At 39.3% G+C, this 25946-nt stretch overlaps 1 protein-coding gene across 4 annotated transcripts in view; it reads left to right on the forward strand.

Annotated features, from left to right (window-relative positions):
- The window catches only part of EDA (ectodysplasin A), a 359938-nt gene that overhangs the window by 19396 nt on the left and 314596 nt on the right, over nt 1-25946 (forward strand). The window lies entirely within an intron of this gene.

Below are 25946 nucleotides of genomic sequence, written 5' to 3' on the forward strand. Positions count from 1 at the left end.
TAATCTGTTAAACTCACCCACTGAACTCTTAATTTCACTTCTCACATATATTTTTTATTTCTAGAATTTCCATTTGGTTCTTTTAAAAAATACTGTTCATTTCTTTGCCATAATTTATAATTTAGTCGTTTCTTTTTTTGAACTTACTAAGCATAAGAATTTGAAATTCATCATTGGCAACTCTATTATCTCAATCCTTTTAAGGTATATTTCTTTTCTTTTTTTTTTTTTTTTTTTTGTGGTACGCGGACCTCTCACCGTTGTGGCCTCTCCCGTTGCGGAGCACAGGCTCCAGATGCGCAGGCTCAGCGGCCATGGCTCATGGGCCCAGCCGCTCCACGGCACGTGGGATCTTCCCAGACCAGGGCACGAACCCGTGTCCCCTGCATTGGCAGGCGGACTCTCAACCACTGTGCCACCAGGGAAGCTAAGGTATATTTCTGTTGTCTATTGTTTCTCTTGATGGTCTATAACTTTTCCTTGTTTCCTCAAATGCCTGGTTAGTTTTGGTTGAGTGCCAGACACTTTATATGAAAAACTATAGTAGAGATGGTTCGAGGCCTCAGTTGTTTTCATTTTTATCCAGAAAGGATTTATGTTCACTTCTGGCAGGTGGTTATGGGTAGTAACAATCCCATATTACCTTAATCCAATTTGAGACTGAGATAATTTGAAGCTGTCCTTTATTTTAGACTTCCTTTAAGTATCTTTCCTTTCTCAGTTGGAACCGAACATCTGAGGGTTTTTCTATGGTTCCCCCTCATGATGGGCCCTGAATTCCTATTTTTGCTATTTTAGCTCCATGAGCCTATCAAAAGCTCTGCTGTCTCTAAGCTGACTCTTCTGTGATGAGCCAATGATCTGGGGAGAAAAACAGCCTCTCTGAGTTTTCCTTTTTTCCTGAATCTTGGCTCCATAATACTTCATTGCTTTGTTAAAACGTGGATGCCTTTAAATATATGTATTATGTATATTTTATCCCTGTTTTCTTATTGTTTTCAGCAGGAAATTTGGTCTGAATTACTTAGTCTTCCATTACTAGAAGCAGAATCGGTTAATCATTCCTTCAATAGGTATTGATCATCTCCTATGTATCAGGCACTGTACAAAGCAGTGAAGAGGCAACTGTTGAACTTGTTAGAGAGGATTTTTGCTATCATAGAGTTTACAGTCAAGTGAACAGGCGATTATAATACAATATGATAATGCAATGGTAACGTTAATCATAAGATCTGGAGCATGAAGGAGGAGTACTTGACCCAGACTTTTGAAATCAAGCAATGATTTCTGGACAAAGCATTTCTGAGCTTAGACCTGAAAAATTAAGTAAGAGTTATCTATGATAAGTGTTTTAGGCAGAAGGATTAACATGTGCAAAGACTTGGAGGTGAGAGATAACATGGCATATTCAGGGAACAGAAAACTCAGCTTCTGTAAAGCTACAGTTATCAAGACAGTGTGGTACTGGCATTAAGGATAGGCATATAGATCAATGGAATAGAATTATTTGTTTACAAACAACCCTTACATTTATGGTCAATTGATTTTTGACAAATGTACAAAGATTTCACTGGGAGAAAAGATACTCTGTTCAACAAATGGTCCTGGGACATTTGGACATCCACATGCAAAAAGATCATCATAGACCCTCACTATGCACTGTACCCCCAAATTAATTCAAAATGTATGATAGGCTCAAAGGTAAGTGCCAAAACAATAAAACTTTTAGAGGAAAATATAGGAGAAAATCTTTTAGACTTTGGGCTTGACAAGGATTTCTTAGGTACAACACTGAAAACACAGTCCAAAAAAGACAGAAATTGATATACTGGACCTCATCAAAATATAAAAACTTCTGTTTTTCAAAAGAAACATTAGTACATAAATGTGACAGACTAGGAGAAAATGTTTGCAAAACAAATATTCAATAAAGAATTTTTATCCAGAATTTACAAGGGACTCTTAGAGTACAATAATAAGAAGGTAATCCAAATTTTAAAAATGGGCAAAAGAAACAAATATTTCAGCACAAAAGATATTCAAATGGCTAAATAAAAGATACACGAAAAGATGCTCAACATCATTATCCATCAGGAAAGTGCAAATTAAAACCAGAATGAAAAGAAAAAAAACAAAAAAACCAGAATGAAGATAAATACGTTGTGATCTCACTGATATGTGGAATCCAAACAAAAACAAGCTCAAAGATACTGAGAACAGATTGGCAGGTGCCAGAGGCAGAGGGTGGGTGTGGGTGAAATGGATGAAGACAGTCAAAAGGTACAATCTTCCAGTTATAAACTAAGTAGGTCATGGGGGATATAACGTACAGCATGGCAATTACAGTTCATAATACTGTGTTACATATTTGAAAGTTGCTAAGAGAGTAGATCTTAAAAGTTCTCATCACAAGAAAAAAATTTCTGTAACTATGTATGGTGACAGATGTTAGCTAGACTTACTGTGGTGATCAGTTCACAGTATATACAAATATTAAATCATTATGTTGTACAGCTGAAACTAATACAATGTAGTATGTCAATTATAACTCAATTAAAAAATTTTTAAAAAAATACCACAATGGAGTTACCATTTCACATTCACTAGAATGGCTATAATGAAAAAGACAATAAGAAGTAGAGGTGTTGAGAAGTGGAAACCTTTATACACTGCTGGTGGAAATGTAAAATGATGCAACTGTTTTGGAAAACAGTTTGGAAGTTCCTCAATAAGTGAACATAGATAATAAGTTACCTCATGACCCAGCAATTCTACTCCTAGGTATATAACAAAGATAATTGAAAACATATGTTCACACAAAAACCTCTACACAAGTGTTCCTAGCAGCATTATTCATGATAGCCAAAAAGTGGATCAACTCAAATGTCTAATGGGTAAACAAAATGAGGCATAATATTCTCTACAATGGAATATTATTCAACTGTAAAAAGGAATGTAGTACAGATACATGCTACAACATGGATGAACCTCAAAAATATTACACTAAGTGAAAGAAACCAGCCACAAAAAAAACATAATGCATGATTCCATTTATGTGACATGTCCAGAATAGGCAAATATGTAGAGACAGAAATTAAGTTTGTGGATACCTGGTGGAGGAAATGGGGATTAAGTGAATATAGGCATGAGAGAGCTTATTGAGGGAGCTTGTTGGAGGGATGAAAATATTCTAAAACTGATTTACCACAGTCAGGGTGGTTGCAGTGGAACTGAAAGGAAAGGAAACGATGGAAGAGATAGCATGCTTATATAATTTGGTAAAGTTACTAAAAATCACTGAATCACTTCAAATGGGTAAATTCTATGGCACATGAATTATATCTCAATAAAGCTGTTATTTTTAAAAGTGTAAGGCACATAGAATATGGTCAATAAGTGTGTAAGAGGTATTGGTTGTTTCTGTTACCTATCTTTAGAGGAAGAGAATGTTCAAGACTGTTCACCCCAATTACCCTGAGATCTATCTCCCCCTAATCGATGTGTCCAGGACACCAACCCAGAATCAACTCGGTAAGGAGCTCCAGGGGTGGGGATTTGGTCATGTGTAATTTTAAAAAGCTAAAGCTCTATAGGTGATTCTGGTGTGCACTCTAGGGTGAGAATCTTTGACTCATGGAATTGTGCATGGCTTGGTATGGTTAGAAGCCAGAGTGCATATGGGCCCAATGGCTACTTGCATTAAGGTGGGCATACAGTAATCAGGAATCTTGGCACAGAATGACCTCTGTCTCTGTTTCTCTTTCTCTTACTCACTCTGTCTGAAATAGCTAGCTATTCCCAAGTTCTACTAAGAATCTTTTCCAGAATTGTAGGGTTAAAATATATTATACAGATCATCTATTGCAGTGGTTCTTAACCAAGAGTGCATCTTAGTCTTACCTAGGGAACCTTTTCAAAATGCACATGTGTCTGACCACACTCAGACTTATGTCATCAGAATTTTTAGAGTGGGACCATGAGCATTTACTGTTTGGATGAAAGGCTTCTCGGGTGATGCTGATGCTCATTTCACTTGAGAACTAAGGCTGTAAAGGAAGAAATGAAGGAAAGAGTATAAAGGAGATAACATTTGGTTCCCTGTGACTAACTTCAGCTCCCCTGTTACGGATCATTAGGTCTTTATCTGTGATACTACCTTTGAAGACTACTGGACCGTGAGCTTGGGTGGTAGTGAATGCTTAATGAACATCTCTGTAGAATACCATTTGGGAAATCAATTCATAAACTCTGTGTCTTTGGGGGAAGAGGGATCTCAATTGCCAATTCCTCAGCCAGATAATAGTCCTGTGTGCTTGGAATAGCCAAGGGAGGAGGGTGGTTCCTTGTCTCCTATGGCTTCATGGGGACTCCCCTGCTGCTAGCTGCTGAAATTACTTTAAAATTATAGGCTGCTGAGTAAACTTCCCCATGCACATCCACCTGTCAATGGGCCTGCACTTCAGTGATGAAGAGTAATTTTTATTGGAGTGATGGCATACAGCAGGTGTTGAAACTAAACAGCCATAATGAAATTGATTTTCAAAAGACTACTTCTGAATTTTATTTTGTGGTTTGTGGGTTGTTATTCGTTGCATCCTGCCATGCCAGTGGTCTACAGGGGCAGCAATAGCTTGAACATTTGTAAGGTTTTGGATCAATCCACATGGCTCTGTGCCTAGAAGCATTACATGCTTCTAAAGCACTTTTGCTGTGTAGTCTAAATGCTTAGTCTGGGGAAACTGAAGGTGTTTTTGTTTGGTTTTTTTGTGGAAGAAGGTTCTTAACACTTGTCATGGTTAGTCAGACTGAGAGGAAGAAAGAAGAGGGGCATAGTTCATGAGTTCCCTTGACTCAACCATGCCTACACTGAGTTCGTATTATGTACAAGACACATTGCTAGTGGGGATTCTATTCCTTAAAGATGATTTAGCTAACAGAGTCAACCAAGGAGTACAAACCTACGTTGTTCTTAATGATGTTAAACAATTCCTTTTGGTGCAGTTTGTTTCTGCTTGGATTTCCAGCTGACATCTCAAATTCAATAAGTTAAACTGGACTCATCTCCATTCTTCCCCTCTCTGCACCCCCCACCCCAGCACACATTCTCTCAATCATTCAGGCATGAAACTTTGGAGGCTTTTTTATTCACTTCCCTTTTTCCCTTGCTACTCGTATTTGGCAATCAATTGCTAAGTTGATTCATACTCTGTGGGGTTGATTTATACTGTTCATGATATCTCTTGATTACTGCCTTCCTTTCCAGTTACTCTGCAACTACTCTGGTTGTGTTTGGCATAGATGATCTTCAAGGTCCCTCCCAACCAAGAAAATTTGTGATTCTGCCTCAGTTCCTTATTACCTCACTCCTGCAGTGGTTGTCCAGTTGAGAGTTGCTTTATTCTCTACTCCATATGCACACCTCAGCTAGATTACTTTTCTTCAAGTGCCACTTTGTCATGTCACCCCTCCTCAGAAATCTTTTGTGTCTCCATACTGCCACTCTTCAAACTTCTTAACCTGGCATTCTAAGCCCCTCTGTATTCGGGCTTGAGCTGCTCTGCCACTCTTCTTGCTACTCTGCATCTGAATCCTGTTCCATCCAGACTGGTCCATTCATAGGTCTCTCACATTCTGGCCTTTGTTTACCCATTCCCCAAAGTAGAATGTCCTTTCTTCCAACCTGCCTCTCCGATCCCTTCAGGTCTTCACAGCTCAACTTAAACCTTACCACTAAAGTGAATTCTTCCTTGCCTACCCATCTCAGCACTTCTCTAAACCCCTCATTTGACACTACGTTATGTTGTAGGTTATCTTGTTCCCTCAAATAGATGGGAAGGTTTTCGAAGGCAGAGACTGAGTGTTATACTTCTTTGTATCTTCTACAATACTGATCTGTACTCCTTTAGTTAAATATGAAAGTAAATCTTAACATATTAAAACATTCTCCCTAATATTGGACTCTAAAACACAGTTGTACTCATTTATTGAGGGGAATATCATGCTACCTTAAGGATCGGGTGATTTTTAATGGGGTCTGTCACTAAGGCTTCTTTTCTTTTAGAGCCCTGCTTAAGGTTAAACACCCTCACAGAAGGCATATTGGACCCTAGAGCCTCCACCTGTAGTTCCTTTCCTTCCTTCACATCTTTAAAAGCCTTCCATATAGCAGGCATTCATATTCCACTTTGACCTGCTATGTACTTCTTGATTTCCTCAACCCAGCAAGTTTTTGCCTTTACAATGGCTTTGGAATTAATCTCCCCCACATAATAGTAAAGGTACCTCAATTTCTTGGCCTTCAGATTCTAACTGATTTGCCAGGTCATGGGAGGCTCCATACCGTATTTTCCTTTCAAGTCAAAGGCCCTTCTCCATCATATATCAGAGTTCCCTAACCTTGACCTTGTTTGTATTTTTAACAATATCTCATTTAATGTGTAAATATGGGTAAGCACTTAAGGCAAGGGCTCTCCATATCTTGTATAACACGAAATATACCAGTGTTTCCAATAATAAAGGCCTAGGGAAAAGCCAGAGTTGTGGTTAGGTGCGTGTGCACCTGTTGTGAGTGTACGTATGTGTGTGTATTTGTGTATGTGAGAGAGAGAGAGAGAGCAAGAGAAATTGATTGTGTTTGTGTGTGTATGCATTTAACTATTAAACACTAGAATTCTATTCATTGGGAAACGTTGTGTTATATATCACAGCTGTGTAGTTAATATAATTTTGCCTTTTGACATCATGCCAGTAAAAGAAATTTCAGAGTTTTTCCCATCTTTTAGCATGACTCACAAAGCATATGGTTTGTGACCTGAGGATAATGACATTATAACCAACCACAGACAATGTGTATATAGACTGAAATTTGTGCCATTAAATTATTTAATTAAACAAATAATTACTCGGTTCGTACGGATAAAAACATAAGACCAAGTAGTACTACTATTTCATAAAGTACTCTTTCACACTTTCAATTAACTCATTTTCTTCTCAGCCCCTGCCTTTATCTGCTCATTCACAAAGTCTTGCTTCCACCTTCGAAACCAGAGTTGCCTCATGCATGTTTTGGTCTGTTTTAGAGATTTGTATTGTCCGGGAACTTGTGGAAAGAGTACTGGAATGAATTCTGGCTCTTCATTTAGCCAATTAGCACATTTCAATGTCCTTAATAGTAAAATGGGAAAGGTAATACCTTCCCTATCTCCTTCACAATGTTTTTCTGAGGATCAAATACAAATATATGTAAAAAATATAAAACTGTCCAGTTATTATTTAGAGGGCTTATTGATAAATGTCTTTTTGTCTCCTTAATTGTGTAAAACGTTTATTCTGATTGTTACCTTATATATTCCATGTATTTGTCCCATCTGTTGACAAAAATTCACAAGAATTGTTGATGGCATTGCGATTCTTCGAGTTACATGCTTTTATTTGTACTTCTTTTTTATATTTGCAAATGCTTTCTTTCAGCCTGGCCATGTGATAGTTTCTTTCCGTATGTGGTAGAAGGAGAACTAGACTGGAAATTGGGAGGCAGGGGTTCTGGTCCCAGGTATGAGTCTAGTTGTTCTTCCCTAGTTAAGTTGGGTCACCTTAGGTAGGTCACTTCACCTTTCTGGCTATCAATTTCCTTACCTGTAGAATGTTGGAAATTGAAGTTGGTGACCTATAAGATCTCTTCTAACACTAGCAATTTTATCACTGCAGCTAAATTGAATCCCCATTGCTCCCCCTCCCCCTTTTTCTTACCCTGTTCCTCCCCTTGAGAATCACTGGCATAATAAATATAGTCCAAATGCTTTAGCTAGCCATTCAAGACCCACATCAATGTTGGTTTGCCAGCATTATCTACTATTCATAATAGAAACCACCAGTTATATATAGGTTGGTTTTCTTACTGCATATTCCTACTTTCATTGTCACTTGTATCATCGCTCCTGTTAAAATTCTCTTTTTGATGGTAGAATACTCCTCATCTTTAAGGACAGGCTTAAATTTCACTTTCCTGTGAAGCCTTTCCTGATCACTTAGCCCTTAGTGATTTTTTTTCTATTTCATCTGACCTCAAATCAGCATTTATGACATGCCAGACACTCTACATGGCATCGTAGGAGATAGAAAGATAAAATAAGTCCCTGACATTAGAGAGAAGCTGAAATTGCAAATTAGCATTGTGAGCAGAGGGAACAGCATGAACAAAGACTTAGAGATAGTAGAGTGGAGGGTGTGTTTGGGTAGAAGCTTAGAGCCCGTTGACCTTACTTATTTGGTCTATATATTGTCTAACAACAGTTCTTGTGATAGTATGCCACCATATGATATGAAATTATGGTTCATTTGTTATTTATTGGCTACCCAGGTTCCATTTCCTTTTCTTAATAGTACTGCAGTTTCCTTTTGGAGTAGTCCGTCTCCATTATTGGGTAGTTTTGGTGGTATGGGAAATCCGGTGCCTGTATTCCACAAAAGAAGCCAAAAGGATCTGGTCTTTCTTCTTTATTACCCCAATAAAACTGAAGAGCAGTGGCCACATGATGTAAGGTCAACCAGCTTACATTCTCTTTTGGACCTGGCTTGACTTTTTATCTTACCTCTCTAGATCCTTTTACCTATCACTCCAATCACCCTCTTGGAATCACCCTCAAGTCTCTTGACTCCTTGTCCCTAGTTCTCCCTGCCTTGACAAAGCCCCCAAAACTGTAGGTGTTCTATTCCCCTCACTCACTGGAATACGTACAGGCTGAACTCCATTTGCACCCACTCTTATTTTCCTATCTCCATAGAGAAAGTATGTTCCTTTGGTCCAAGACCAGTCCTTTCACCTAGGCTTTGGATCCTCTCCCTCCCACTTTTTCAATGATCCTTTCTATATCAGTCATTTTCTTTCCCTCCTGTATCTTTGAACGCTCTCAAATGCCTTTTTCTTCTTAGTATATAATCATGTTCACATCTCGCCATGGTAGGGAAGAACTTTCTTTGATCCAACATCTCACCCAAACTACTCTGTTTCTCATTTCTCTTAATAGTCAAGCTTCTGAAAGGAATGGAATAAACTTTCTGTCTACATGTTAACAAGTCATTGATTCTTTTTTTTAAATTGGGGTATAGTTGCTTTACAATGTTGTGCTAGCTCCTGCTGCACAGTGAAGTAAACCAGCCATGTGTATACACATATCCCCTCCTTTTTGGATTTCCTTCCCATTTAGAGCACCAAGTAGAGTTTCTTGTGCTATAGAGCAGGTCCTCATTAGTTATCTCTTTTATGCCTAATGGTGTATATATGTCAATCCCAATCTCCCAATTCATCCCACCACCCCCTTTCCTGCCCTGGTGTCCAGACGTTTGTTCTCTACATCTGTGTCTCTATTTCTGCTTTGCAAATAGGTTCATCTGTACCATTTTTCTAGATTCCATATACATGCGTTAATATACGATATTTGTTTTTCTCTTTCTGGCTTACTTCACTCTGTATGACAGTCTCTATGTCCATTTGTCTCTACAAATGACCCAATTTCGTTCCGTTTTATGGCTGAGTAATATTCCATTGTATATATGTACCACATCTTCTTTATCCATTCATCTGTCGATGGACATTTAGGTTGCTTCCATGTCCTGGCTATTGTAAAAGTCATTGATTCTTCATTTTCGTATGTTTAGGTTTTTGTGCCCTCCTCATCACTGAATCTATTTTTCCTAAGGTCACTAATGACCTCCACATTGCAAAATTCTTTTTTTTTTTTTTACATCTTTATTGGAGTATAATTGCTTTACAGTGGTGTGTTAGTTTCTGCTTTATAACAAAGTGAATCAGTTATACATATACATATGTTCCCATATCTCTTCCCTCTTGCGTCTCCCTCCCTTCCACCCTCCCTATCCCACCCTACATTGCAAAATTTAATGGGGTTCTTGTAATCATGTTTCACTTTCTGTCATGTTTGATATTGTCCAAACCTTTATTCTCTTTTTTATTTGTTATTTAAAAAATTTTTTAATTATAAGTAGAGAAAGTCATTTGACATTTTGAATTTACTGGTGATAAGATAGAGATATTTCATTTATTAATGTTCCTCAGTGAATATTTATTGAATGTAAAGTTTTGTTTTAAAATTTTGTAATTGAGTTATAATTCACATACCATAAAATTCACCCTTTTAAAGTGTACAATTTATTGGTTTTAAAGTATAGTCACAGAATTGTGCAACCATTACCACTATCTAATTCCAGAATCTTTTCATATCCTCCAAAAGAAGCCCTGTTCATTATCCGTTCCCCCTCCCCCCGGGCCCTATCAAACACTAATCTAGTTTCTGTCTCTATGGATTTGCCTGTTGTAGATAGTTCATATAAATGGACTCATATGTATCTGGCCTCTTTCACTTAACATAATATTTTCTTTTTTTTTTTTTTTTGTGGTATGCAGGCCTCTCACTGTTGTGGCCTCTCCCGTTGCGGAGCACAGGCTCCGGACGCGCAGGCTCAGCGACCATGGCTCACGGGCCCAGCCGCTCCGCGGCATGTGGGATCTTCCCGGACCGGGGCACGAACCCGTGTCCCCTGCATTGGCAGGCGGACTCTCAACCACTGCGCCACCAGGGAAGCCCCTAACATAATATTTTCAATGTTCATCCTTATTGTAGCTTGTATTGATACTTCATTCCTTTTTATGGCTGAATAATAGTCCACTGTAACAACATACCACTTTTGTTTATCCATTCATCCACTGAGGGACATTTGGATCGTTTCCACCAAATGGAATAATAATGAATAATTATTATAATTATTCATTATAATAATGAATAATGCTGCTGTGAACAATAGTGTACAAGTTTTTGTTTGAATACCTGTTTTCACTTCTTTTGAGTCTATACCTAACAGTGAAATTGCTGGGTCATATGATAATTTTATGTTTAACTTTTTGCAGAACTGCCAAACTGTTTTCCACAGTTACTGAACCATTTTACATTCTCATTATCAGTGTGTGAGAGAGAATTCCAGTTTCTTCACATCCTTACCAAAACTTGTCTTTTTGATTATATCCATCCTAATGGGTGTGAAGTGGTATCTAATTGTTATTTTGATTTGCATTACCCTAAAGACTAAGGACATTGAGGATCTTTTCATATGCTTATTGGTCATTTGTATATCTTCTTTGGAGAAATATCTATTCAAATCTTTTGCCCATTCTAAATTGCATTATATGTCTTTTTATTGTTGAATTGTAGGAGCTTCTGGTGTTTTCTAGATACTGAACCCTTATCAGAGATGTGATTTGCAAATATCCCTTCCCATTCTCTGTGTCTTTTTTTCTTTTTAAATATTTATTTATTTATTTAATTGGCTGTGCTGGGTCTTCATTGTGGAATGCAATATCTTTAGCTGCAGCATGCAGGATCTTTAGTTGTGGCATGCAGACTCTTAGTTGCAGCATGTGGGATCTAGTTTCCTGACCAGGGATCAAACTGTGGCCCTCTGCATTGGAAGCACGGAGTCTTAGCCACTGGACCACCAGGGAAGTCATGTAGTCTTTTATTCTTTAAACTCTCTCTTCTGTTTCTATGGCAGTGGGCTTTCTTGTTTGTTTTCCTACCTCTCTAGCTGTTCCTTCTCAGGTTCTTTTAGGAGATCCTGTTTTCTGCTAATCTCTTTAAAAAATGTTGACATTCCCTAGGTCTCCATTCTTGTTTTTTTTAAATTTTTAATTAATTAATTTTTTTTGGCTGTGTTGGGTCTTCGTTTCTGTGCGAGGACTTTCTCTAGTTGCAGCAAGCAGGGGCCACTCTTCATCGCGGTGTGCGGGCCTCTCATTATCACGGCTTCTCTTGTTGCGGCGCGCAGGCTCAGTAGTTGTGGCTCACGGGCCTAGTTGCTCCACGGCATGTGGGATCTTCCCAGACCAGGGCTTGAACCCGTGTACCCTGCATTGGCAGGCAGATTCTCAACCCCTGCGCCACCAGGGAAGCCCTAGGTCTCCAATCTTGGCCCTTTTCTCTTGTTATTCTATACATTCTCCCAGCGTGACCTCTTTAAAAATCATGGCTCTAATTACCACCATCTAAGTGGGAATGACTTTGAAATCAAGATTGCAGTCCATACCGTTTTGTTTTTACTCCATACCCACTGATCTCCAGTATAATTTCTTCTGTAATTCCTTTTGGTTCCCAAAGGCAGTTTAAAATCAGCTTATCCAGGACTTCCTGGCGGTCCAGTGGTAAAGGATCCGCCTTACAATGCAGGGGATGCGGGTTCGGTCCCTGGTCGGGGAATTAACATCCCACATGCCGCTTGGCAACTAGACCCGTGCGCCACAACTACTGAGCTCCTGTGCCTCAACTAGAGAGTCTGTGTGCTGCAAACTACAGAGCCCATGCGCTCTGGAACCCACACGCCACAACCACAGAGCCCACGCGCCCTGGAGCCCGCACACCACAACTAGAGAGAGAAAACCTGTGTGCCAAAACTAGAGAGAAACCTGTGTGCTGCAATGAAGAGCTCGCATGCCTCAACAAAGATCCCACGTGTCGTAACTAAGACCCGACGCAACCAAATAAATAAATAAATAAAATAATAAATAAATCTTAAAAAAAATAAAATCAGCTTATCCCAAACTGCATGTATCTTCTTTCCATCCCAAACTTGCTCCTCCTCCCCTGTTTACTATCTCAGTGAGTAGCACTATTGTCCATTTATTTATCCAAGCCAGAAATGTGTGTTCTAAATTCCTCCTCTCACTCTTTCCCCACCCAAATTATAACGCCAAGTCCCATAGAGTCTCCCTTTAATGGTTCTTCAATCTCTCCTCTCATTTCTTACTGCCTCAGATGCCACCCTCACTCCAGTTTAGTTTAACTTCTACCTTTTTCCCCCAAACCTCAGTTTAAATGTCACCTACTCCAAAAAGTTTTCCCTGATTACTCTTTGCCAAGTTTAAAATAGATGCTCTTTTGTGTTCTCGTAGAATTCTAGGCTTAGTCCTGTCACTGCACTTAACTATAATATACCGTACACTATGAATGTTATTTAATCAATCTGCCTTTTCTACTAAACCCTGTCTTACATGACTTAAGATCTTTAGCGCCTAGAATGATGTTGTACACACAGTTGCACAGACTTGTTTTGTTGTTGTTGCTCAAACTTTTGAAGGAAAGAATGAGAGTGTGATACTTTATTATGAATTCCTAGGCAAAATAATGTTCATCCCTGGGCAGAATAATGCTCAGGGAAATTGTTCTCTTTTGAGACTGTAGCTTTTTGTTACCATAGCTATTCATTTATTAAGAGGATTCTGTTCTTGGTGGGACCTGGGCTTGTGTGAGGTGAACGAAAGAAGATGAACTGTGCTCTGTCAGACATACCATCTCACTTTTTCCATTTTGCTTTAGTAGGCTGTTACAAGGTTGTGGCATTGTTACATGTGGGACAAGGGACTGGAAGGATGGGACAAACAAACTTTTCAATCAGCAATTTTTTAGCATTGCCCTGGGAGATCACGCTATAGTAGAAGTGAGGAGAATTTGAAGAGACTGTCTTGTCCAGGCCCTCTACCTTAAAGCAGGTCAATTCTAAAGCATTAGTGACAAATGGTCGCTCAAGGATATTCAATGTGGATGGGATGAAAAAGTATAAAGGACATACAGTATACAAAAGTGCAGAAATTATGCATGCCAAGTAGTCTACAGGTGTACTTCAACATAGAGAAGAAATAAACTAGGAAATGATTGACTAAGGGGCAATTCTATATGTAGAACTTTGTTTTCTCATCGCCTTCCATTAACACATGGGAGGTTTCAGTCTTCAGAGAACTGAGCACTTTTTCTGGCGTGGAGTCAAAGAAAAGAAGGAATTAGAGAACAAAGACTCTTGAGTTGCTCCTAGGATCTGGGCTAAAGGAGTGGTGAGCCAGCTGCTTTGGGAAGGACCCATATCAGATAGATGAGTTACACTGTTTCTGGCTGCTTAATTAATGAGCTTGAATTCTGTAATGGATTCGTGGATATAAAATCTGAAGACTGAGGTTGGAACATAGTGTTGTAAAAAGATTTTTTCATTCTGAGTGGAGTATTGTGGGGAGGTAGTCTACATGGTACTTAGGTACATGGGCTTGGCAGCCTGAAATCAGGATTTGAATCCCAGCTCTGCCATTTACTACTAATCTCCTACTACTCTTCTCCATTTCCTCATGTATAAAATAAAAAATAATAAGATACCTACTCTATAAAGCTTTTATGGGAATCAAAGAGGAAATGCATTTCAACCTTATAGCACAGTGCCTGGCATATAGTAAGTGCTCACTAAATGTTAGCTAGCAGTAGTAGTAGTAGTGTTATTTTAATTATCATTGTGCTGTACTAAAGAGACGGTGAAAAAGCAAAGGGGGAAAATCTTGGTCAGTCTTGATTAGATGAAATTTGGTAGTGGTTGTGGTGGTGGTGGTGATGGTGGTAATGAAAAAAGGCTACCAGTAGTGTAAAGTGGCACATTTCCAACGTTAGACAACATTTGCCTGTAATATGATGGTTACAGCTATCACATGGGATTTAGCTTAAAAAACATTTCTATTGTCTTAGTACTTTAGGTTCTGCCTCCCCTTCCAAAAATCAATACAAACCAAAAAAACACTTTTTTTCTGAAAACTATTTCACTTTTGATTCTTAATTTAAGAAATACTGTAGTTCTCCCTCCCCACCACCAAAAAATGTTGACAGTTTGCCAATGAATTAAACAAAAAAGGAGAGAGGACAAAAAATAATCATGATGTACCAGAAACAGCCAGTGTTTCCATCTGATGGGTCTGTGGCTTACAAGCAAGAGAAGTTCATGAATAGTTCAGTATTTGTAATACGACTGTTTGCTAGATTAGGAAACTCATGTAACAGGTTTTAACCCCAGTTTGAGGGAATTGTTTTAAAAACAACTTCTGATAATCATTTACAGTTGAGTTAGCTGTTTTTCTATTTGCAATAAGGGTTTTTATTCAGCCTGGCTCGTTTAAAATTGGTTTTCAGTAATGCATTGGGGCTTGATAACGAAGTAAATGATTTTCACAAATAGTATTGTGGTGATGCCAAGTGCTCTGTGTGCTTTTTATGGCTTCACCACAATTTTACATTTGAACCTGAATGTACTGAGCCGAAAGTTCTCTGGACTAAGTCTAAGCAGCAACTACTGGGCATGGTACTATAGTAGATAAGATATAGGTAGAAGAGTCGTAGATCTGCTTTTTTGTTTATTTTTTTATTGTAGTAAAATATACATAACATAAAATTTACCATTCTAACCAATTTTAGGTATACAATCCAGTGGCATTAAGTGCATTCACAGTGTGCAACCGTCATCACTATTCACTTCCAGAATGTCTTCATCCCTGCAAATTGAAACTTTGGACCCATTAAACAATAGCTCCCCGTTGTCCCCTCCTCCCAGACAACTATCGTTCTACTTTGTTTCTGTGAGTTTGACTACTTTAGATACCTCATATCAGTGGAATCATACAGTATTTGTCCCTTTGTGACTGGCTTATTTCACTTAGCATATTGTCCTCAAGGTTCATCCTTGTTGTAGTATGCATCAAAATTTTATTCCTTTTTAAGGCTGAATAATATTCTGTTGTATGTATATACTACATTTGTTTATTCATCCACTGATAGACACTTAGATTGCTTCCATCTTTAGGCTATTGTGAATAATGCTGCTATGAATATAGGTGTACAAATATTTATTTGAGTCCCTGCTTTTAATCCTTTTGGGTATATACCCAGAAGTGGAAATGCTGGATCATATGGTAATTCTATTTTTAATTTTTTCCCTAGCAGCTGCACTATTTTATATTCCTACCCCCAGTGCACAAGGGCTCCAATTTCTCTATATCTTTGCCAACACTTGTTACTTTCTTTTTCTTTTTCTTTCTTTTTTTTTGACAGTAGTCATTCTAATGTGTGTGAAGTGGTATCTCCTCATGGTTTCGATTTGCATTTCCTTAATTATTAGTGGCACATTGAGCCATCATCTCTTGTGCTTCTTGGTCACTTGTAATATCTTCTTTGGAGAAATGTCTATTCAAGTTCTTTGGTCATTTTTTAATTGGTTTTTTGGTGTTTTTGGTTGTTAGTTGTAAGAATTCTTTATATATTTTGGATATTAACTCCTATAATCAGATATATGATTTGCAAATATTTTTTCCCATTCTGTGGGTTGCCTTATTCTGTTTTTAGTGTCCTTTTATGAGCAGTTTTTAATTTTGATGTAGTCTAATTTGTTTATCTTTTTCTTTTGTTGACAATGCTTCTGGTGTCATAGCCAAGAAATCATTGCCAAATCCAATGTCATGAAACTTTTCTCCTATGTTTTCATCTAAAAGTTTTATAGTTTTAGCTCTTACACTTAGGCCTTTGCTCCATTTTGAGTTAATTTTTTCTATACGCTATAAAGTAAGTGTCTAACTTCATTATTTTGTATATGGATATCCAGTTTTCCATTTTTTTTCTTATAAATTTATTTTATTTTTTAATTTATTTTTGGCTGCGTTGGGTCTTCATTGCTGCACACGGGCTTTCTCTAGTTGTGGCGAGCGGGAGCTGCTCTTTGTTGCGGTGTGTGGGCTCCTCATGGCAGTGGTTTCTCTTGTTGTGGAGCATGGGCTCTAGGTGTGCAGGCTTCAGTAGTTGAGGTGCACAGGCTCAGTAGTTGTGGCCCAGGGGCTCTAGAGCACAGGCTCAGTAGTTGTGGTGCACAGGCTTAGCTGTTCCATGGCATGTGGGATCTTCCCGGACCAGGGCTCAAGCCCATGTCCCCAGCATTGGCAGGTGGATTCTTAACCACTGTGCCACCAGGGAAGCCCCCAGTTTTCCATTTGTTAAAAAGACTGTCCTTTCCCCATTGGATGGTTTTGGCACCCTTGTCAAAAATCAGTTGACTCTATATGCGAGGATTTATTTCTAGGCGTTCTATTTCATTTATAGATCTGCTTTTGAATCTTGGCTTTGTTACTTACTAGGTGATAATCAGTGGGTTACTCAAGCATTCTGATATCTCCCCACAGTAGAAAGTAAACTCCATGAGGGCAGAAATTTTAGTCCCTTTTGTTTATTATTATATTCTTTGTATTTAGAACAATCAATCAATAATTAATTTATAATCCATAATATTCACTGTTGAATAAATAAGCAATAACTTCTTTCAGAAGACTTTTGAAGAATTCAATGAAATAATATATATAAAACATTCAGCATACTGCCTGGCAAAAAGTGTGTGAGGGGCTTCCCTGGTGGCGCAGTGGTTGGGAGTCTGCCTGCCGATGCAGGGGACGCGGGTTCGTGCCCCGGTCCGGGAGGATCCCACATGCCGCGGAGCGGCTGGGCCCGTGAGCCATGGACGCTGGGCCTGTGCGTCCAGAGCCTGTGCTCCGCAGCGGGAGGGGCCACAGCAGTGAGAGGCCTGCGTACCGCAAAAAAAAAAAAAAAAAGTGTGTGAGAAATGATAGTTATTTAAAATATTCATATTAATTGCATAACTCCTATGAATAAATTAAATGGTGAATATTAAACAGGTACTATAATTGGGTGGGTCTCTCTTCAGATACAAGCCACAGGTTGGTGTCGGTATGGAGTTACCATGAGTTGAATGGCTCTCAACTGGGGGACACACAAGAAAGCACAGCCATCTTCCCTACTCCTAAATTGTTGAGACTGGCTCCCTTATATCTGGCACCCAGAGACAAAGGCTAGATGAACTCTGTTCCTAGGATGTCAAAGGAGAAAATGAGGAGTTTATGGTAAAGCGGAGGGGGAAAGCAGGCATCTGGCAGGCAGCTTCTTAGGTCTGAAAGGAACAAAATCAGTATCACCATGATTCTGTAACTACTCTGCACTAATACCAGGCCTGTCAGGGGGATTAGAGGGATTTGGATCATTGAGGGTCTACCATGTGCTAAGTGCCAACCATTGGACTAAGAGATTTACATATATTCTAATTTAGTCTTCACAATTTCCCTGCAAAGTAGATATCCCCATTTTACAGATGAGGAAACAAGCTCCGAGAGATTAAATAACAGACAGTAAATAGCAGAGCTGGGATTGGTGCCATCTTCATAGAAAGATAGGCTGTTGCTCAGATGTATGCATGTGTGTTGATAATGGTGTAGAAAGAGTTATGGCAGGACTTCCGTGGGTGCTTTCCATGTGGACTGTGAGAGGACAAGAGCTCAGACTTCAGAGCTGAACTGCATGGCTTTGAATCCTTGTTCTGACACTAGCTTTGTGACCTTGAACAAGTTACTTAAGGAAACCTAGGCTTAAAGTTTATATGAGAAGTGGGAATAATAACAGGCTATCTACCTCATAAGGTAGTTATGAGAATAAAATAACACATGCAAAGCCCTTAGAAAAGTTCACAGAAAGTGTTCAGTAAGTGTTAGCTGTTGTGGTTATTACTGTTGACTACTGTTATTATTGCTGTTAGTAGTAGTAGTAGTAGTATAGATCTGCCACAGACTGATAATGGGCGGGGAGGCAATACCATGTAACTGCAAAATTTTAGTTTTTGAGACTAGATGGCCTAGGTTTGATTACTGATTTTACTATTTATCAGTCTTGTGAGTTAGAAGTTACTTGGTTATTCCTTCATCATACTACGAATGTTTATTTATGTTACAGAATTACTGTGAAGACCAAATTGAAATCACATATGTTAAAGTACTTGGTAAGGGAAATACTATATGTTATGTATCTGTATTGCTATTTACCAGCTGTCTTGTAAAAAACCCAAGAGCATTGAGAATGACTTATTTAAAATGACAAAATGTAGATGCTGCCAAAATTCGTATAGTATAAAAGATAAGCCATGAGTAGAAAGCTTTGGATTATTACTTATACTATTTGTTGAATATTTTCTTTGTGCTAAGTACTGTGATAGACATTTTATAAATCTTGCTTCATGTATTCCTTGTACCAGCTCTGTCAGTAGGAGGGTGAGGAAAGAGCATCTCAGGGAGCCAAAACAACATATGCAAAGGCCCTGGGGTAGGAGGGAGATGGCACATTTAAGTAGAATTGCAGATAAAACACTGAGTGCTCAGTTAACTTTGAATTTCAGGTAAACTGAATAATTTTTTAGTAGAAATTACAATATATCATATAATATTGAGGACATACTTCTACTAAAAAAAGTTGCTGTTTATCCAAAATTCATATTTAACTGAGCATTGTGTATTTTTATTTGCTAAGTCTGGTAACCCTAATGTAAGAGACTGAAAGAAGGTCAGAGTAGCTGGATGAGAGAAGGTAAGAGGTAACATGGTATGAGAAGAGGTCAGAGAGGTAGGCAGACAGGAGACTGTGCAGGGCCTTTGGAAGCCTTGAGGAGGGAGAACTTTGGTCGCCATTTTGAGGATAATGGGAAAAACTATTGAAGGGTTTTTAGGTAAGGCAGGAACTTGTTCAAATTTGAGTTTTGAAATAGTAAATAGTACTGTGGCTGCAGCATGAAGACCACACAGAAGAAGAAACTGAAGTTCTGAGAGGTTAACTTACCTGTGGCCACAAAGCTAATAAGTGACATAGCCGGGACTGAAATCTAGCCCTGATTCCAAAGCCTGTTCTCTTACGTGAAATTGGAAGATGGCAGTGGGAGGTGAAAGCTAGACATATACAGAATTATTGAAGATATTGTGATATTGGGATTTATCAAAAGAAATATGTATTTGATCTTCACCTCCTTTCTGGCACACAGCTCCTAAAACCGTTGGAATTTCCTAAATGTTGAGCCAATCAGGTATCTTTTGTTATGTCAATGAGGTGACTTTTGGAAAGCCCCTAGGTAACCTAAGGATGGGGGCTGGTTATCAGTGGGGCCAACCAAGTGATTAGAAGGTTGGCACTTTCAGGCCCACCTCCATGCCTCCTAGGAAGGGAGAGGGGCTGGAGATTAAGTTCAATCACCAATGGCCAATGATTTAATCAGCCATGACCATGTAATGAAGTCTCCATAAAACCCCAAAAAGGACAGGGTTCAGAGAGCTTCCAGATTGGAGGTTCTGAGAGTGTCTCACAGAGGGCAAGGAAGCTCTTTGCCCTGTAAATCTCTTCCATCTGGCTGTTCCTGAGCTATATACTTTAATATTTTTTAAAAAGAAAACAGGGCTTCCCTGGTGGTGCAGCGGTTAAGAATCCGCATGCCAATGCAGGGGACACGGGTTCGAGCCCTGGTCTGGGAAGATCCCACATGCCACGGAGCAACTAAGCCCGTGTGCCACAACTACTGAGCCTGTGTGCCACAACTACTGAAGCCCGTGCGCCCTACGGCCCATGTGCCACAACTACTGAGCCTGCGTGCTGCAACTACTGAAGTCCATGTGCCTAGAGCCCGTGCTGTGCAACAAGAGAAGCCACCGCAATGAGAAGCCCGCGCACCGCAACGAAGAGCAGCCCCCGCTGGCTGCAACTAGAGAAAGCCCACACACAACAACAAAGATCCAATGTGGCCAAAAATAAATAAATAAAAAATAAAACAAAAGAAAGAACCCACAAACAAACAAACAAAAATGATAATCTAGTAAGTGAAATGTTTCTCTGAGTTTTGTGAGCCAATGTAGGATATTAATCTAACCCAAGGAGGAGGTCCTTGGAATCGCCAATGTATAGCTGTTAGGGTTAGAAGTACAGGTGGGAACCTGAACTTATAATTGGCCTCCGAAAGGGGTGGGGGGCACAGTCTTATAGGACTGAGCCCTTAACCTGTGGCATCTGATGTTTTCTCCAAGTATAGTGTTAGAATTGAGTTAAATTATAGGGCACCCAGGTGGTGTCAGAAAATTGCTTGGTTTGGAGAAAGAACCCATACACTCTGGTGTCAGAATCGTGGATACCCTTAATAAATGTCTTTCTCCTTCTGTTTTCAACCTTAGTAAAAATGTTATTGGGGAAAATCTAAAACCTAGTGAAGAACCTGAGGAAGCTAAAATATGTAAGTTTCAACGTGAGCAAGAACTATTTCTTCTTTTCCACTCTATCCCCTGTGCCTGTAATAATGCCTAGTACATAGTACACTCTCAACAAATAATAGCTATTACTTTTTTGTATAAAATGCATCAAAACACATATGACAACACAAAGAGTCATATTTTGAATTCTTATGAAATAGAATATTAGATACTGCATACGATAGTTCCTGAAATGGTTTCAGTAAATTTTTAGTGTATGTAAATGTGAGGCTTTGTAAATTATATCCTGTCTTGTCTATTTGGTCCAATTGTCAGGGTCAATAGGAAACTGGTAACTCTATTAACTTGTCTAAGCAATGCAATTCTAATATCTATCTGGGGACTAGATACTGGGAACCTACTTACTGACAGATTTATAAGGTAGGGCTATTATTTCTTTACTTTTATTGGCTTATAGCAAGCTTCCCAGTAGAATCACGTTACATGCTATGAAATAAGCAAATGAATACCCAAACCTGTTTCCTTTGTCTCCTTGTACTACGTGAAATACAGTCTTCACCCCCCTGACCCCCGAGGGTGAGGAAAGAGTAGTGCTTACCTCAGAGAAATTCTTAAAGTCAAAGATGTGGAGTTGAGGTTGCCACATCTTTATAGGAAATGTGACTTAATGAGTTTATTATGGTATTTGTGTTCATAAAACAAAGAACACTCCCTATTTGATGAGGTAGTGTAATACAAGAGCATTGGATTTGGAGTAAGAAGACTTTGGTTTTACTACCTGCTGTGTGACTCTCCTTATTGCATAGGTTATTGGCAAGTTCAAAAGGAAATGATGAATGTTTATTCATTCATTCCTTTCAAAGATGTGATTGAGTTACTAGTTTATATAAGGTATTGTGTATTAGATGCTGGGTATATGACAGTAAACAAAATAGATAGTGTCCCGGCCCTGATGTAAATTATAGTCTAATGGCAGAGACAATCAGTATATAAGTAACTGTATGTTTACAAAGAGCCATGAAGTGTACCGTGAGAGAATAACAGGGGAGGACCTGCTTTAATTAGAATGAACGGAAAAGGCCTCGCTGAAGAGGTAGCATTGACACTGAGATATAGAATGAAAAGAGGATTGGAGGGTCCCATACCTCCAATAGGGTAGTAAGAAAGCTTGGGTGGAGGTTATAAAGCAAGGAAGATCTTGGAATGTTGACGGAACTGAAAAAGGAGCAGTGTGACCTGGACATAGTGAGTAAGGTGGAAAGTCATGCAAGATGAGGTTGTAAAGGCAGGAAGGTCCATGTCTTCCTGACCAAAGTTAGCAGCAGAGTTTGGATTCTGTAAACTCCTAAGACAGGAAAGAGTTTGGCATGTTCAGGTACAAGAGGATACCAGTGGGACTAGAGCATACTGTGAGTAAATGGGAGGTTGGTGGGGACAAGGAGTTTGGATTCTTACGTTAGTGTCTGAGATTAATTTACAGAGAAGGAGAGATTGATGATGTGGGGTAACCAAAGAGGTGAAGGTGGCATGGGGAGAAGAATGGGATACGTAGTACAAGTGGAAGGTTTAGCCTTTGAGAGAGAGAGAACTTTATCTACTGTAACAGGAAAAAGGAGAAAATGTGCTCAGATGGAGATCTGCTGATAAATTTAGTGGTGGGAAGAGGGGACATGCCCACCTCTGAAGGTACTTTTTTCCATGAAGTATGGGGCAAGATCATTGGGTAGAAGGCAGAGGAGAATGGTAGGAGAGGTTTGAGGAGAGAAAACAAGATGTAAAAGAATTGTCCTGGAAAATAAGCTTAACTGAGAAAGGTAGTAGATTTCAAACAGGCAGCATTTAGTATTGTTTGAGGTCTGTGATCATGAATTTAAGTGCAGCCTGTCAGCAGGATTGTGTGATTTCTTCTGTAAACATGCAGCTGCTCAGGTGCAAATCCAGAACTATTTACCAATAGTTGAATTTATCCAGGATCAAGGATTTGCCAGACTAGTTTACTGGCCAGGTGAGAAAGGCAAGGACACTGAGGAAGTGATTATAATGGTAGGCCATTGAATATACTGGATAGGGAGGGAAAAGAAGACAGGAAGAGGTGAGAACAGGCTCAATATACTGGAGTCTTTTTTTTTTTTTCCTTTGCGGTACGCGGGCCTCTCACTGTTGTGGCCTCTCCCGTTGCGGAGCACAGCCTCCGGACGCGCAGGCTCAGCGGCCATGGCTCACGGGCCTAGCCTCTCCGCGGCATGTGGGATCTTCCTGGACTGGGGCACGAACCCGTGTCCCCTGCATCGGCAGGCGGACTCTCAACCACTGCTCCACCAGGGAAGCCCTATACTGGAGTCTTGATGAAGTTCATCCATTTATTCATTCAACAGAGAATTTGAGGGGTAATATATACAGTGTAAAGGTACAATTTTTAAATACTAAAATTAAGTTAAATGTAAAAATTTATTAAAATTAATATATAACTATACATGTAAAAGGCTGATGGACCAGAGAAGACAGAAATTATAGTACATGATATTGACTGGAGGTAAAGGGAAAGTACAAAAGGTAAAGGGCTCATTAGGGACAGCAGGGAGATGTTTTTGGTGCAGGTAACGAAAAGAGCTTTTAAACTTCTCAATATATTTTATATGTGACTCCACAGTCCTTCCTCTTGCCTTTTTTAGCAGGCTTCCAGCTTAAATATTCTCAACAGAAAGTAGGTTCACTGTTGAAAAAGTTCATCATTCTTGTCTTTGACCTTTTGCCTCTGGCCTCCACGGAGCTGGTCCAGGAAATAATTTTAGAATTAACTGCTTAAACTTTCCAACTGTCCTTGCTGAGCTACTGCCAGTCCGTAGCTATCTCATAAGAAAGAAATAAGATATAGTGCTTAAAGATGTTATATCAAAATGTTAGAGAATTTTATATTGCTATAATCATAGAAACAGCTTTCATTTCATATGAATTATTGTTAAGAAAAATCCATACTTGGGATTTGTGTAGAATTCTCAGATATAAAATCACTCTCCTATACTCATTCACTTAACAAATATTCATAAGCACCTGCTATGTGCCAGGTTAAGTGCTAGATATACAGTATCAAACAAGACAGTAAAGGCCCCTGCCCTCAAGAATCTTACATTCCTATGCACAGACCTTCTGATTGTGTAGGGAGGGTGTCGTTTACCTTCTTTTACAGATGATGAAAGTGAAACTCAGATTGCTCAACTTGGACTAGCAGCCAGGTGTTCAGACACCCCAGTTTTGTCTTCTGTTCTGCACTGTTTCCTTGTTAGCATGATAATACCTACCTTTAGTGACCAGTTTTGGATAAATTTGAAAATTTTTTGACCACATACTTTCCTCACGTGTCTGAATTCATTCCAGTTGTGTGTGTATGCCTGTGGGATATCTTAAGAAGGTTCACCATTATTTACATCACTAGAGTATATATTGCTCTTTGTGATTTAAATTATGCTGCAAAGTTTAGGGGGGTGAGAGGAAACGAGCATAATCACACACAATAAAATACTTGTTCCCTGACCCATGATTCCAGTCTTCATTACTGATCCTGTCCTAGGAGTCCATTCTGCCTCTCCATCTCATTGCTAGGTGATAATCTCCTCCACTGTCCACTGACCTCTTTGCCCACTGTCGGGGAAGAAGAAATTTTCCTCTACCCTTCTAGGTTCTTCTGGCTGGTCTAAGAATTAAAATTGACATAAGACATATTCACAGGAGAAAATCAAAGTTTAATAACATGTATACATGTGCGGACAAAAAAAAAAATGTTGCCTGCCATTTCTGTAAACAGAGAATGTTGCCTGCCATTCCAGCAAACAATGAATGTTGTCCGCATCAAGCCAGCAGCCACTGCAGTCTGCACGCCCCCAGCTACCCCCACAGTGTGCCATGAGGGGAATTCAGATGGAGAAAAACAGGATACTGGCCCTAGATAGTTAAGATGCATATCAAAGGAATAATTTCAATGAGCCCAGACTCTTGCATCTTCCCATACCTAGAAAAGCACTAAAATCATTAACTTGAGTGTCTTGTTTTTGTGATTAGCAGTCATCTTTTGATGTTCGATTACATGTTTTTGTTTTTGTTTTCAGCAAAAACTCCGATACATCCTGGCTCCTCCCTTACTTCTTCGGAACAGTTCCTCAGAGCTATCTGAGAGGCTGTTTATAGTCCTCAGTAAAGTCCCCAAATAAAATGTAACTCACAACTTTTATGTCGTGCATTTTTCTTCAGTGGACACATGGGAGAGACCTAGGCAAACAGATAACTCACCAAAATGGCCAAAGCCCTCACCTTAAATACCATCCTCAGCTAAAGAAAATGTTGAAGGTGGGGAGAGTAAGTTATGGGAGGTTACCAGGAAAAGCACAGCAAACAAGGGTGATTGTGATGCAAACTTAAGTCCTGCTTTCTCCATTGATAAGAGTTTCTAGAGATTTGGTGGTCCTCCTCTTCCTGGAACTGCCAGGGAGATAACCTTGTAAGTGGAGATTTCCCTTACAAATGTAAATGTTTCTTACAAAAGGCTAACTCCTACTTTGTTTTCAGTTTTTCACTTCTGCTGTTTCTTAGAAAATAACCCACTGAAAATAATTAATATTCCGAAGAGACTTTGGGGTGGCAAATTCTGCTCCCTACACCACCATCAAACCTATTGCCAATTTAGGCAAAATCACTTTTGCCTTCCTCTCCTAATTTCCCTAGCCCACTGTTTGCCAGGTATATGCCTTGTCTGTGCATCTCAGGTAGCTCTGACCTACCTGAGGAAATTTAGACTACAGCTGAGCTCTAAAATCTCACCTGTGCAGTACTCTGTGCCCAGCAAGTGTTCAGATGCCATTGCCTGACTTAAACCTATGTTGAGGCATTTTTGAGCCTCTTATGCTCCTTAGCTAAATCGTTATTAATCTGATCTTCAGGGGATATCTCAGTCTTATCCTTTTCTATTTCTAGTGCCACCACTCTAATTCAGGCCTCTGACATGCATATACCCTTAACT

Source organism: Monodon monoceros, unplaced genomic scaffold (genome assembly GCF_005190385.1).
Source record: "Monodon monoceros isolate NGI ecotype Baffin Bay Population unplaced genomic scaffold, NGI_Narwhal_1 Super_Scaffold_22, whole genome shotgun sequence".
Lineage (NCBI taxonomy): Eukaryota > Metazoa > Chordata > Mammalia > Artiodactyla > Monodontidae > Monodon > Monodon monoceros.